The sequence below is a fragment of the Lissotriton helveticus genome, chromosome 12 (genome assembly GCF_964261635.1).
Source record: "Lissotriton helveticus chromosome 12, aLisHel1.1, whole genome shotgun sequence".
NCBI lineage: Eukaryota > Metazoa > Chordata > Amphibia > Caudata > Salamandridae > Lissotriton > Lissotriton helveticus.
This window is the reverse complement of record NC_136073.1, coordinates 691,291,696-691,305,792: the sequence shown is the minus strand read 5'-3', so window position 1 is coordinate 691,305,792 and position 14,097 is coordinate 691,291,696. Positions and strand designations below refer to the sequence as shown.

Below are 14,097 nucleotides of genomic sequence, written 5' to 3'. Positions count from 1 at the left end.
AAGGAAAGTAGCAAGCTAGCTTTATAAGTGGTTACTGGAGAACTGGAAGCTGTATACCCAATATCTGTGAGGAGATTGCACTCCTAAGAGCCGGTGGCTGTGGATACCTGTAGGAAGGTGGAGTATTGTGTGGTGATGCTGGTTAGGCTTCACTGTGCAATACTATCACAAACCCCAAAGATGGTCCTTGGGTTCACAATAATAAATGCTTAGCTCCGTTGTGGTAGTGTGGCAAAGAGCACTCGGGCTTTCCTAACGGGACATATGTTAAGCATGTTGGAGTAGCAACATGGATGATAAGTAACTGACACAGCTTGAAAGAAATCTAACACCAATCTATAAAAATAAAGCAGATTTTATCTTATTTTAGACACCAAGTCAAATGGAATACCATACATAAAACCGGAGTTATGGGTTTTTGAAGCAATATAAAATCAGTGCAAAATAATACAGTGACACTTTATCATTGCGGTCAATGGGAAAAACCACTAGTGGCAATTGGTCGCTTGCAGGTCGAGTTGCGTAGAACCCTTGCAGAGTAAAGGTGATGCGGGCCCCAGGACCAAGAAAAGAAAGTCAGTTCAATTTCACCTTGCCCCTGAGCTCAGGTGCAGAGTTGTCCTGGCTGGTTCTGGTGCTGAATGGGAGTCGCAGGAGAGCTGCTTTTACCGCTGAAAAGGTGTTGCGGGTGAAAAAGATGCAAAAACACAACAATCGGGACCACTTCTGATGTCGGATGAACGTCAGATGGAGTTCCCTCTAGGTGCAGCAGGGATTGGTTGCCGGACTGGCGATCAACAAGCCTTGGCAGTGGTAAGTGGAGGAGAAACTTACTTTGGCGTCCGGTGGTCCCAGGGAACACGGTAGCAGCCTGTAACTTCATGGAAGGCAGGACTACAGTTCCCACAATGCACTAGACCATCTGGAATTGGCGATCCCTCAGAGGACCCGATGGCAAGCAATTCTTTGTATCCGGAGCGTTGTTTTACCTGCATTTTCCAGGGGACTAGAGCCATTAGTGCAGGTGAGTCTGAGGGTGTTTCAGGCTTCCACACGGGTCCCTCTGTCTGGCGGAACTGACAGCCTAGGACGAGTATCGATGAGTCAGTTCCAGGAGAGGGTTGTCACAGGGACAGAGTATCCCTCTTTTGCTTTGGTGCAAGTTCTGTTGTCGCCGACATGGGCCCTTCTTTGTCCTTTTCTATCACTTATAGTGTCCATTAATGGCAAAGTGCATTATAGGGTGATATTAGCTTGGGTTTGCATGTCCATAACTAGATATATTGCACCCTGCTTCCTGGGATTTAGGAGGGGTGACTGGCATATATAAAAGATACTTCATTGATTTTGCCACACATGGTGACGGTAAAGTCGAGTTGGAGCAGTTTGCACTACTCCTGTGGTCTGCAATGGCAGGGCTGCTGTCAGCAGTTTGTGTGCCACTCAGGGTTGTACAAACAGTGATGCAAGTCCTTGGGACCCCTTTACCACCCATGCCCTGGATACCACTCGTACCATATACTAGGGACTTATAAAGGGGTAAAGTACTTGTCAGTTATGATAGCCAATTTACATATAGCAGCTTTAGGGAGAGATAACTGTCACTGGGGCCTGAGCAGCAGCCTCCAGTGCACTGTCAGAATCATAACCATTAGCATTGGAGCACAAAGTGGGGTTGGCCGGTGGGGAAGAGGGGAGGGGAGGGGAGTGGGGTGTGGTGGTGGGTGGTGCCCATCTAAAATTGGCACTATCCTACATGATCCACCCCCAGACGAAAGGTGATGAGCAACTAACCTATCCCCTGGTAGTTCTCATTGTCTAAGTGGAAAAACCTGGAAAGGCTGTCTGCATTGGCATGGTCAATCCGTGGTCTGTGTTCCACTATAAAGTACAATGGACCACCTCAACTGTTAGGGGTTTTCCCCTCTCATCTGCATCAGCCATCTGAGAGGCCTGTGGTCGGTTTGCACCTTGAAGTGAGTCCCAAAGGTGTATTTGGTCTTAGCTTCTTCAGGGTCCAAACAATAGTAAAGATTGCCTTCTTAATGGCCCTGCAACACTGCTGTCAAGGGAGGGGTCACCTGCTGATATGGGCAACTGGTTGATCCTGGCCCTCATCATTTGTTTGTGACAACACTGCCCCAATCCTATGTTCATTAGCATCTGTTTGGACAATGAACTCTTTTCCGTGGTCAGGTGCCCTCAGGTCAGGTGCCTCTTTCAGGGTTTCTAAAGCCTTTTGGCATCCTGTGGTCCAGATAACCTTTTTAGGCGGCTCTATTTAGATAAGTTCAAGTCAGTGGGACCACAATGGTCCCATAACCCTTCACAAATCTTGTGAGTACCCGAGTGAAGCCGAAGAAGATAACATCCAAGGACTCGTCGACGAAGATCCCGTCGACGACGGCACCGTCGACGGCTGTGGCAAAACGCTCGTCGTCGACGACTACTTTTAAAAAGACACCATCTCTGACAGCTGTGTCTACATCATCCTCGTCGACGATCGCTCCAGGGGAGACATCTAAGTCGATTAACTCGGCAATGGCTACGTCGACGGCAGTTTTGCCTTTAAATTCTGGAGCACAGCAGGAGCACGCAGAATCCGCATCAGGATCGAGGTCTTTCGCCACTATGCCCCTAGTGCCTTTGCACACTTCAAATTCTCCTGTCCTTACGGAGCCTTCTATGGACAGTTTCAGGGGGTCTACTCTCCAATTGCCGCCTCCTACTCTCCAGCCACCCTCACCAATGATGGCTACTGACCATGATACGGAATCCATTGCGGACGATGTCCTTGGTGATGCCCATAGTCCATCGGACTTGATTATTAAGTGTCAGGACACAAGTTCTGAAGACGGCGAGGAGGAGGGCGATAACCAGCAAGAGGAACAATATGTACAGGTTCCTATGGCAACCTTTCCAGTATCTCTATTTTCCAACCTCCAGCATATGCTGTATGATTACAATAGGAGATTTCCTCCAACACCTCAGGGTACGCCGTGCCATTCTACATCTGAGACTACAGAGCCTACTCAGCATCAGCAGCAACCTTCAGAGCAGATGGCTCTTCCAGAAGGGCCCCGTCAACCTATCCCCACTGATTATCGACAAGATGTGGAGGATGAGACAGAGCCAGAAAGGGAGGAAGGAGAGGTTCCCCAGGATACGGACGATGACCAAGACCCGGATATGGCAGAATTCGATGACTATCGAATGCAAACGCCCTCTCCTCAGCCGGGCGACTCCGGTGATTCACCTCCGGTTGACATCGCTAGCTTCCATATGTTGATGGATAAGGCGGCAGAGCGCTTCAAATTGCCAAGAGCACAGCGAGAGGAAGACTGCTTTCTCTATGATTTTAAAAACCAGCCTTATAAACAGGTCCACACCATACCTATTATCGAGTTTGTGTGGAAGGAGGGAATAAAGATCATGCACGCACCTAACTCCTTACCTGCTCAACTCCCTCGGCTAGAGAAGAAATATAGGGCACCGACTGGTTCGCCCGCTTGCTTGCTCTCGCATCCTAAGCCGGATTCAGTGGTGACCCAAGCAGCGCAACGGCGAGCACGTAACCCTGCAACTCCTATCACTGCTCCACCGGATAGAGAGGGTCGACGTTTGGATGCAATTGGGAAGAAGTTTTCATCCATGGCGTCTACATCAGTCCGTGCCGCAAATGCATTGGCCATTTTAGGTCGTTTCGACCGACAAATGTGGTCAGACATTTCTGCGCTAGTCTCGTTGATTCCGGAGTCATCCAGAGCGGAAGCGCACCAGATCCTTCAGGATGGCAGGAGGGCCTCAGAAGAGATGATCGACTGTGCTGTGGACGTTGCGGGTACTGGTTTTCGTATCCTTGCCAGTGCTGCTGCTCTCCCATGTCAGGGTTGGCTAAAATCCACGTCGTTTCGGCAGGAGGTCCAGTCGAAGATACTCAACATGCCGTATGACGGTGAGTCTCTCTTCGGCTCTCACATCGATGAGGCACTAGAATCGATAAAGAAGGACACTGATACGGCAAAATCGCTTGGATCCTTGCAATTCAAAAAACTGCCTTTTCGTGGTGCACGTGGACGAGGCACTTCTTCCAGCACTTTTCGAGGAGGACAGTCCCAGTCCCAGTACCGCCAGTACAATCAAGGAAACCAGCATTACTCCAACCAACAGTCAAATCGTCAGCAGCAGTCAAGGCCCTATAGAGGAAAATCTAACTATAGAGGCTCCAACAACAAGCGTCAATGACTATCAAGTTCCGCAGAGGGTTGGAGGGCGAATCTCACAGTTTTATTCCCAGTGGTCCATGATAACATCGGATCAATGGGTATTAGACATTGTACACAGGGGTCATGCCTTGGAGTTCACAGAGATTCCTCCAAATTCTCCACCATCAGGCCCGCCACCTCCCCATCTCGAGGAACTACATCAGGTTCGTCTTCTGGTAGACAAGGGTGCAGTCGAAGTGGTTCCTGTATCTCAGCGAGGGAAAGGTTTCTACTCACGGTTTTTCCTCATTCTCAAGAAGACGGGAGAGTGGCGGCCCATCCTGGATTTGAGGGCTCTCAATTTCTTTCTAAAACAACAATCTTTCCGCATGCTGACGCTATCGGAAGTCTTGCGACTTCTCTGCAGCGGAGATTTTCTAACAACGATAGACCTGCAAGACGCCTATTTTCATGTGCCAATACTCCATCGGCATCGCCAGTTTTTGAGGTTCAAAGTGGGACACATGCACTATCAGTTCAAGGTGCTACCTTTTGGCCTACGATCAGCACCTCGTGTCTTCACAAAAGTTTTGGTCCCGGTCATGGCTCATCTGCGTCTTCAGGGAGTTCAGATCTTTCCTTATCTGGACGATTGTCTTCTGAAAATCCCAATCCCCTCAACAGCTGGCGCACGACACATGTCTCTGTCAGCAGACGTTCGAGTCACTGGGGTTAACCATCAATATGGAGAAGTCACATTTTGCACCGCTGCGAAGAAGAAACTTCCTGGGAGCAATTCTTGACACGGACCTGTCAAAAGCCTTCATCTCCCTCGAACGTCATCAAAAGATAGTCCGTCTGGTCTCTCTCATCCGGTCAAAGCAGTCAGTTTCTGTGCGGACGTTAAAGTCGTTTCTGGAGATGGCATCGTCCGGTATCGGACTGATCCCAAATTGCAGGTTACGCACTCGTCCTATACAGGAAGAATTAGACCTGCAATGGCGCCAGGTGTCGGGGTCTTTCAACTGCCTGGTGAGAGTAACGTCCCGCATGAAGAACAGTTTGCTTTGGTGGGAACAACCATCCAATCTGGACGAAGGAACTTCGTTTCTGGCCCAGTCTCCGGATCTGACGTTGACCACAGATGCGTCCATGGAGGGTTGGGGCGCTCATCTCCTGGACCTTTCAATCAAGGGCAAATGGACGGCAACACAACGAACCTGGCATATCAACAGGCTGGAGTTGATGGCGATCTTTTTAGCGCTCAGATCATTTTTGCCCGTAGTGCAGGGGGAGTCGGTGCTGGTTCAGACAGACAACACCACCAGCATGCACTACATGAACAAACAGGGCGGCACAAGATCTCAGCCACTGTCTCGACTGGCTCAAAGGATTTGGGATTGGGCTCTTCGTCATCAAATTTCTTTAACGGCGGTCCATCTGCCGGAGGTATCCAACATCCTTGCGGATTCTCTGAGCAGGTCCACGTCATCCACTCACGAGTGGGAGATACATCAGCCGACTCTGGACCGGGTGTTCCGCCGTTGGGGTCATCCCATGATAGACCTTTTTGCAACCCCAGTAAATCGGAAATGCCGATCCTTCGCAAGCTGGCATCCCCACCCAGAGTCCCGCGGAAATGCCCTTCTCATGGATTGGAGCGGCCTGTTTGCGTATGCATTTCCACCTATCCCGTTGGTGCCGAGGACATTGTGGAAGATGCGCAGGCAGCCCTGCCACTTAATACTGATCGCCCCTCGTTGGCCCAGACAGGCATGGTTTTCAGAACTGCTTCTGTTATCCCAGTGCAATCCCATTCATCTGCATCCGCGTCCAGACCTCCTAACGATGGACAAAGGTCAAGTTTGTCATCCAGACCCAGCCACACTTCAATTATCGGCATGGAACCTGAATACGTCGAATTTGCAAATTTAGATATGCCCCAAGAATGCAGAGACATTCTAGCGTCTGCTAGAGCTCCATCAACAATCAAAACGTACAAGCTAAAGTGGAAGCGTTTTTGTCATTGGTGCGCTGCATCCAATGTCCATCCAATCAATTCCACTCCGGAGCAGCTTTTGCCTTTCTTTCTGAGCCTTGCTCAGTCTGGTCTCTCTCATGCCACCTTGAGGGTTTTTCTAGCAGCTATCTCGCGCTTTCGACACGATGGTTCAACGTCTCTCTGTTCATCCAGAATAATCCGACAGTTCTTTAAAGGTCTCTTCAGGAAGTTTCCTCCTGTTAGGCGCCCTCCTCCTGCATGGCACCTCAACGTGGTATTGTCACAGCTTATGAAGTCTCCTTTTGAGCTGATTCACAGAACAGACATCAAGTATCTTACCTGGAAGGTTGCATTACTTCTGGCCTTGACTTCTTCTCGGCGTGTTAGTGATCTGCACGCTTTCACGATTAAGCCTCCTTACTTGCAATTTAAGCCCGATGGAGTGTCACTTCGTACCAATCCTTCTTTTTTGCCGAAAGTACCTACTGATTTCCATTTGAACGAACCTGTCTTCTTAAAGACTTTTTTCCCGGATCCAAAATCTCCGGCTGAACAACGTTTACATTCTTTAGACATCAAACGTTGCCTAAAATTTTACATTTCAAGGACTACCTCTTTCCGTAAATCCGATCAGCTGTTTGTAGCATATGGACGGATGCGGAAGGGGCATTCAGTGACAAAACAAACAGTTGCAAGATGGCTCTCGGCAGCCATATCCTTTTGTCACCAGCAGGCTGGCAAGCCTTTACAGTGTTCAGTGAAGGCACATTCGACGAGAGCAATGGCGTCATCCACCGCTTTGTTTGCTGGGGTGCCTCTTCACCAGATTTGCCGGGCAGCGACATGGTCCAGCAGGCACACCTTTACCAGACATTACTGTTTGGAGGCCATCAATGAGGCGGATACCGCAGTGGGGCAAGCAGTGCTTAGTCATCTTTTTACATAAGGTGAGCCTCTATTCCCTCCTCCATTTCTCTCTGTGATTGCTATATGCTTTTAAGCTGTATGTTATTGTCTTCAATTTTGGAGAATGTGTTTAGCAATCCCAGCTCTAAGGAGGTTACTGCTATCTATTCTATTCAAGCATGTGAATCTATGAAAGACACCCCTAATACTGGAGAAGAACAATTGTTACTTACCTGTAAACAGGTGGTTCTCCAGTATTGGTGTCTTTCATAGATTCACATGCGACCCACCCATCCTCCCCTCAGAGGTTCTCTTCTCCTCATGCGCTATTATTACTAGTGCTACGAAAATCTGAGGGCTTGAGCTTCTGAGGAGAAGGTTCTAGAGGGTGCTTGAGCCTGATTGGCTGCAGTTTGGACTAACATAATGACACTGATATGTTACAAATGATTTTTTCTCTGATAATGCATTCCTATGGAGGAACCATTGTACAGGTTTTTCAGTGTGTATTATCTCTAGTTTATTATGTTTTATGTTATTACATATATATATATTAGCATTATTGCTATCTTTATGTACCGTGGGACTCCCACTTCAACGACGGGGAATATTCAAGCATGTGAATCTATGAAAGACACCAATACTGGAGAACCACCTGTTTACAGGTAAGTAACAATTGTTCATCATCTGCATAAAGCAACACTGCATGTTTCTCTCAATCAACTGGGATGCCCCAGTCGCTCCTCGACTGACTGAGGGATGAACCAAAGACTCTTTTGCTACGGCAAAGAGTAGTGGTGAGAGTGGACACCCCTGGCATGTACCTCCGGGAAGGGGTCTGAAATTGACCAACCGATTGTTACTCTTGCTGTTGGTTTGGTTTAAAGGAGCTTCATCAATTTAATCATCCCCTGGCCCTCCTTCCGCCTCTGCCCATAACATGCAGTACCCTGAACATATAGTCACAGTCGTGCATGTTGAAGACCTTTTTCAGGTCCAGAATCAAGCAGGCTAAATGAAGCCATCTTCTATCTGTCTGTGTAGCCTAAGTATTTCGAGGGAGGTGGATCTGCGGGTATGAATCAGGTTTGTTTGGGGTAAACTAGGGCAGGCATTGTCCGGTAGTAGTCTTGTAGCTTGTAATTTGCTGAGGATCTTATAATCGCCGCCTAGCATGGAAAGGTGTTGGTAAGAAGTGACCTCAAGTGGATCACCCCCTGGTTTGAAGAGGGAGACCAGAAGGGCCTTGCACATGTATTATTGTAGCATTTCTGCATCTAGGGCAGAGCTGTATATATATACCTCCACCAACGTCTGGATTAATAAGTCTTTGTAAGCCTTATAAAATTTCAATTGCCAAGCCATTTATGTCCGGGGCTTTGCACGTTGGTGAACCACTTATGGTGCTATGGGTTTCCTGTTCTGTAATCTGAACATCAAGGAATTCTCTGTTTATGGCAGACACCATCGGCAAAGTGATAGGGTGAAGGAAGTCTGTGGCATGAGGCTGGTGCGATTGGTTTCCTGAGCGATATAACGCACAGTAGTGGGTACAGAATGTCGTATGGATGGCTTCTCTGGAGTATGCTATATTACTCGAGGGAAGTCAAAAGTAACTACCCTCACTTGTCCCGCTCAGCGTGTGTTTTAACGTGATATGCATTGTTATCTATGCAATGCAAAGATTCAATAAACTGGTGACATGACTGTGCGGTCTATAATTAGTCTCTGGCGTACTTGTCTCCTACAGTGGCCTGTTCCAGACCTTATAGGGAGGCCTTTAGCTGGAGAAGTCCCATATGAATTGTGTCCTGCATACCGATGAGGACATGTATGCAATTCCCCCGGACCACTTTTTTTGAGTGCTTCCCATTTGATAAGTTGAGTAGGGGCTGGTTCACTATTTTCTGCTACAGTGTGGTCCTCTAAAGTGGTCAGCTAAAGTCGCCAGGTCGCGACTGGTGGGAGGCATCCCCCAAAGTGAGGTGTAGGAGTAAGGGATTGTGATCTGAGGCTGTCTTACCTAAATAGGAAGAGGAAGAGAGTACAATTCTATCATCCAAGTCACACTCTGAGATCTGCAACATTGCACCTAGCCTACGTTCCCAATTTTCTTCTTTGCCAGAATTGGTGGACGGTCATTTCAATTTCAGGCAGCAAAGATATGGAACAGTCTCCCTTTGGAGCTGAGACAGACACATGACCTCCTTCCTTTCAGGAAATCACTGAAAACTTCTCTTTTTCTACAATAGTTGACTTCTGTTAGCCCATTGCTACGTTCCTGTTAGCCCTCCTCCCATTTGCAGCGCCGGACACTCTTCGGAGTAGCCGCGCGCTTTAAAAATCCCAAATAACATAATGTTGGACCTGGCCCTTTTGGCAGGTTCACCCCTAAACTTTTTGCTTTTTCCTAGTCTGTTTCTGGAACCTGGTGTTGGTGATTTTAGGCCTTTGCGCACTTTTTCACTGTGGTACAGTGTAAAGTGCGTGAGCTCTTTGTGTATGTGTGGTGAGTGACCTGCCCTCCAATAGGAATGAATGGGGAATATGTATGCCCATGGTAGTTCCTGATGTGTGGGGAGTGCAGGGTCGAGTTTGGTATGTGCGAACTCGTGAGATTGAATGCTGTGCAATGGTATATGCGGCATGATTGTGTCTAGTCTAGAAGTGCCACTTTTAGAAGTTGGCATATTTGTGTAATTTGTGTCTGGCGTGTGATTGGCTGGTGAGCCTGGCCCAGGAGTGCCTGGGCCTGTTTGTGGATTGACTGTCTGGTTTGAGGATGACAGGGGCTGGGGAGCCCCCAGGAGGTTGTCTGAGTCAGCCCGTGGATGAAAGGCTGCATCTGCTGCCAGGGAAGTGGGAGGAGATGGCACCTAGGAGTGAATAGGGCTGTGCCTGCCTGCCACAAAGCTGGCTCCACCTCCTGCTGGGCGACTGTCGCCTCTGCCCCTCACCCTGAAAGGATTTCCCTTTAACCAGTTCTAGCTGGTTCTCACACTGCCTGCACCCTTTAGACAAAGGATTTTATAGTATAAAAAGGGGCTGTGTCCCCTTCCAAAATGTTCTTGTTTCTAACTTGAATCCTACCAGGGGCATGCTGCTGCTTGGGCCCAGGGGAATCCATGGGCCCTGCCCAGCCCCTGGATATCTGAAGGACTTTGCCTGGACTTTGCTGGCTTCCAGCGCCTGGAAGCGCTGCATCTTGACCCCTAGCGCATGGGAGGCGCTTTATATTGGAATTGCCTTGTTGCTGGGGCCCTGATTGCTTGTGGGGCCATTCCTGAGGGGCCTGGTGCTGCCTGTGCCCCCAGCGCCTTGAGGGCGCTTTGTTTTTGATTGCTGGGCAGAGCGCTTTCGTTTCTCCCCTTAGGGAAGCGCTCCTGCCCTCTGTGTGCCCCGAGTGCCGGTGCTCACCCGGCGTCTTTATTTGCCCTTTTTAAAGTAGTTTTACGGGTGTCACCCCGTTTTTATGGCGCCTTAAGCGGGTACTCTCCCCGCTATTTACTTTTGAATTACGAGGGTGCCTACCCCTCTATACCCCCGAAAGAAATCACCGCAGCGGCCCGACCCGTTTTTATTAATGGCCGCCGCCGTAGCCCGCCTGGTTGTGGGCGGGGGCAAAGACGGAAGAAGAAGCTGCCACGTCACGAGGGGCTCGACTTGTGAGCCGCGCTCCGATTGGAGAGGAGCTGCCGTGTGACGAGGGGGTGAGGGTGAAGCGGAGATGGCGGCGGTGGCAGGGCTCCCATGTGCGGAGGGAGCCCTGCCGGTGGAGCGAGGCCCCGGGTCCCAGGAGGGGGCCCGGGCGGAGAGCGAGTGCAGCAACGTACCCGCGAGGCTCCTGTGAGGAGAAAGGAGCCCCGCCTGCTGCCCCTGCAGAGGAGCCCCGCCGAAGACAGCCCGGTGAGTAGACAGGGCTGGGGGGGGCTCCGTGAGGCTTCTGCTGGTGCGGGAGGACGGGCGCAGTGTGGAGTACCTTTAGGGCGGCCTCGGATGGCAGCGGGACGCCCCACCATTGCCAGGAAAATGTTGCCAGAGCCTTCGTGGCTCCCAGCCCTCATTAGTGTTTCTTGAGCCTGAGATGCTCTTGGGGGCATAGGTTACTGAGTCCCCCGAGAGGAGCTCCAACAGTGGAGCATGTTTTCTTTGTGAGCCCCGTGTGGCTCCAACGCAGGCCATATTTGTTTAAGGAGCCTAGATGGCTCCCGGGACACCTCGGGGCATATTGTCGATGCCCGTCCCCTCCTGGGCTTGTGTAGTTCTAGTGCCAGTGAAAACACCATTGTCGTTTTCAGAGCCCCTGAGGCTCCAGCATGATTTAGGGGGCCATTGACCTTTCCTAGATGGCCCCTGGGGACACATAGTTCCAGAGCCTGTGTGGCTCCAACCGATGGCGCAGATGTGTCCAAGGGCCAGTGAGGGCCCTGTCGCAGTTTGTCTCCAGCTGCCCAGCAATTAGTGGGCAGCTGCACCGTTTAGGCGCAAGATGGAGAGTGAGTCCCTGAGAGGGACAAAGATGGCACAGAGGTGCCCGGCCAGTCACAGCTGAGCAGCACTTAGTGCCAGCTGCAGCGTTTAGGCCCTTGTGAGTGTTCCCAGGTGCCCAGCAAGTAGTGGGCACCTGCAACGTTTAGGTTTGCGCCGGTGGTGCACCCCTGACTGGCGTTGCATGGCAGCGCGCCCTGACATTCTGGACACAGGGCTCTTTAGTCCTTTTATTAGATGGGGGCTGGTATGTGATTTTATTTAGGCGCAATGTGATTATCTATGTGATGGTATTTGCCTAATGTGAGTTTTGCGCTATGTGATGTGGTGCTAGGAAATGTAATGCATTTAATATGATTACGCACCTTGATCTTACACCTCTGAATGTTTTTATGCATCATGTGTTTTTGCGCTATTGAGTTATGTTCTGGCACCTCTGAATGTTTTTATGCATCATGTGTCTTCCTGGATTTTACACCTCTGAATGTGTTGGTTTATGCATCATGTGTTCTTCCTTCCCTGCACCTCTGAATGTTTTAGGCATCATGTGTTTTCTTTCCTTACACCGCTGAATGTGTTTTTATACATCATGTGTTTACCTTTTTCCCTACACCTCTGAATGTTTTAGGCATCATGTGTAATGTGTTCTTGCTGATACCCCTAAATGTATTTTATTCTTAGGTGGTTGTTCTTTCCAGTACAGGTGGTCCTAGTGAGGTCCTGGTCCCCTGCGTAACATTCTCCTAAGGTGTTTAGGGTTGCGTAGGTGGTACTTACCTGTTCCCAGTAGTTACTGGATGTGATTTATAACTGTTATTTTATATCCTTTTATTCTAATTTCTGACAGTATTTCTATTTCTAAAAGTGTTGATTCTTACAGTGGCCTATGTGGCCATGTCTTGTAAATAATCCCTTATGAATATTGCCCGTGCCAGTTGGCACAATGTACATGTGTGATTTCTATCTGATGTGTTTTGACAATACAGAAGTTATTTTTACATAACCTTGTGTGGAGTTCCTTTTGTGGTGTGCCTAGGATGTTGTTGCTGTTGTGTGCTGGCGCAAATGCTTTACACATTGCCTCCGAGTTTAGCCTTACTGCTCGTGCCAAGCTACCAAGGGGGTGAGCAGGGGTTATCTTGGCATGTGACTCCCTTGCCCTGACTAGAATGGTGGTTTCTGCCTGGCTTTGGCGTCAGCCTTAGCCTACCAGAAATAGCCAGTTCTAACACATAACATAACATATTCTGCATTTGTTACTTTCATCTACATGGTAGGGTGGCACAGGTAGTGATCTAGTCGAGCTTGCAGGTCGTGTGTTGGGAGTAGAATGAGCATTCTCTAGGGTGTGTGTGGAGAGCACTCCAGTTATCTACCAGCAACCAATGCGTTAACCATTGTATAAGGTGTTATGGAACTTCTGGTTTGATTGTTCAAGGAAGAGGAGGGCGAGACCCACCAAGGTCAGTGCCTAATATGCAGTTGAAATCTGATAGAGACGTCTAGCCGCAGATTCCTTAATTTAGAATATCCCCAGGCTTCAGATTGGATCCGGAAAACTTTCCGCAGCAGCAACTCTGCGCGCCGGGGGCGGCGCTGCACCGCTCCACCCTGACGTCGTCCATGGACTTGACGTCAGCGGAGCCTTATAGGCCCCTCCTGGCACGTTGACGTCAGTTTTCTTCTTTTCCACGTCCCAATGTGGATCCTGGAAAACCAGCGGTTCCTTGACCTGTTTTTCTGGTCTTTTCTATGCCTTCGGCGTCCCGGAACAGTGTGCGATGTCTTCGTGCTTTAAGGGGTGAGTTACCTGTGCACGTCAGAGGTCCTTGACGGACCTGCACGCCATCTGTGCGATGATAGTCAGCGGATGAAACCAAAGTCCTTACTGGAGCGTCGGATGAAATTGCTGGCCGCACAGATGTCCAGTCCAGCACCTGCGCATCGCTGCTCTCCCTCTCGGGATCGAGCTCACTCCCGAGGTCATTCCCGCAGACGTCGTTCGGAGCGTAAACACAAACGTAAGTCCGGGAGATCTTCCTCCCCTACCTGTGATGCTGGTGCCTGCTCTTCTCGCTCCCTGATGGGGACGGGCGTCCGGCGGTCGTCTCCACTGTACCCACCCTCCCTTCTGGGTGCCAGAGCGACACAAGCCCAAATGGCTTATTCTGAAGCACTCCGCTCTTATTTTGGGTCACCCCTCTCCCTGGTGCACCTTCGGGTCCCATAGAGGTGGAAGGCACTCATGTCGGGTCTGCGCCGATGGATTCGTCCTCTGCTCTTGCTGTGTGTATTGACTCCGATTCTGGAGCTGATTCGATGCCGACGGGACACGACCAAGTGGGTCCTCCCAGTCGTCTGTCTAGTCCACCCCGTCAGTCTCCGCATAGATCTCAGCTGCTCCCTGCGTAGACGTCTGAGGTGGCGCCGTGCTCGACACCGTATTCCCCACATGTTGCAGTGGGATCGACGTCAGACGGCGCCCAGCCCCACCTC

General features: G+C 49.9%; 1 protein-coding gene across 1 annotated transcript in view; it reads left to right on the top strand.

Moving 5' to 3' along the window:
- VAC14 (VAC14 component of PIKFYVE complex) overlaps positions 1-14,097 on the top strand; it is a 1,984,055-nt gene that overhangs the window by 608,669 nt on the left and 1,361,289 nt on the right. The window lies entirely within an intron of this gene.